General features: G+C 42.8%; 1 long non-coding RNA gene across 1 annotated transcript; it reads right to left on the bottom strand.

The window, feature by feature from the left end:
- Nucleotides 1-201: 201 nt before the first annotated feature.
- LOC119343524 lies at nt 202-938 on the bottom strand. Its single transcript, XR_005166137.1, has 2 exons — nt 798-938; nt 202-647 (listed from the first exon to the last, which is right to left on the bottom strand). It is a non-coding gene; the product is annotated as an uncharacterized LOC119343524 (long non-coding RNA).
- Between the last annotated feature and the right edge of the window lie 592 nt (nt 939-1,530).

Genomic DNA, 1,530 nt, shown 5'->3' with positions numbered 1-1,530 from the left:
CTATATTTTTTAAGCACCGGTGACTATGCAAACAAACAAAACTGGGCGCTACTAGGAGACTAAACCCCGGATTTAGTTGACAAAAGCTGGATTTTATAAGTTCAAAATAAAGTATCATGTGGATATAAATGTTGTGAGCACACACCCGACCTGTGCATAGATAGAATGTACACAAACAACGCCAACGCATACATACAAAAATTAACTCCGGTAACTAGCAAAGTCTAATAAGACGAAAGATATGCATTGTTGGAGATAAAAATAACTCTGAAGGGATGGAAACAATAATCAACAATCTACAATAGCAACGGTATCTGCCAAACCATCTCTTGACATTGCTAGTTCATCAAGAAAAGATTCTCCAATAGCTATGCCTTCATCTCCAACAGCTACGCCCTCAGGAAGGGAACGATATATACTCAAGCACAGTCCTGTTAGGTCACAGTAGCACCCTCGCGCATGCCTACCCTCGAACCTGATCTGCCCCAACGATCACATGGCTTTGCGTCCCTATGATGCCACCGTTTGGTAGCACCCGGCGCAGCATCATTTTCCTATCTCATATGCGGACAGTTCCCTCACTTTTCAAGCTTTATACGCCACTTATTTCCCGACTAGACTATATATATGCACACGCTCTATATGTTCTTTCACCAAAAGAATAATGTGGATAAGACTTTGGTGATGCTGGAAAGAAAAATCACAACACTCGTGCGGTCGATCCCTAGCCAGAGATATATATACCAAAAGAAAGAAAACATAGAACCTTTAAATGCCGTGGGAATGGAAGAGCTAACCTTAATCCAGTGTAAGGGTGGCTTGTGCTGAGTTCTCGCCGGAGGTAGACGAAGTACCACCTGCCTTGGGGCGAGTATATGTAAGACATCATTGAATAGTCAAGGGAGGCAAGTGGTTAGTAACTCTTGTCTCAACCTTCAGCCAAGCTGTCAGCATGCCATGTGACGCGCGCGGTGCTACACCACTCACCCCAAGTACCACTTGGGCAGTAGCTTCCGAGAAGGTGCACTTGGGCATCACTTATCTTCCAAGAAGAAATATCAGCATCATGTGGACGAAATTTGTGTGGGCAGATTTTTTTTCTCTTTCCAATGAGAACACTGCGTATATATATATAGAAATAGTACCTGCACTAATTGTAGGAGCATTGCATCTGGCTAAAATTATTGTGCAACTCGCACGCGGTTGGAGACCCTTGATATGTTTCTATTTGCCGTCTTGGTCGTCTCATAATTATTGGGCGGCTTCTACCAGCATCATGTGGATAAAATTTGTGAACATTGGATGCTTAGAAATAGTACACCCATTATTAATTAAATAATTGTAGGAGCTAGAATTATTAGCCAACTTGCACACAGTTGGCGACCCGGCCTTGACGTGTTTTTTACTTGCCGTCTTCGTCGTCTCATAATCAAATGCCAATATATATAGTGGTGGGTGTATATAGACTGTACATTTACCAAGTCCTCCATCTCAACACGCAATGCCAGCTCCACGTGACATTATTGACTC

The sequence above is a fragment of the Triticum dicoccoides genome, unplaced genomic scaffold, assembly GCF_002162155.2.
Source record: "Triticum dicoccoides isolate Atlit2015 ecotype Zavitan unplaced genomic scaffold, WEW_v2.0 scaffold131184, whole genome shotgun sequence".
NCBI classification, from domain to species: domain Eukaryota; kingdom Viridiplantae; phylum Streptophyta; class Magnoliopsida; order Poales; family Poaceae; genus Triticum; species Triticum dicoccoides.
This window is presented reverse-complemented; position numbering and strand designations above follow the sequence as displayed.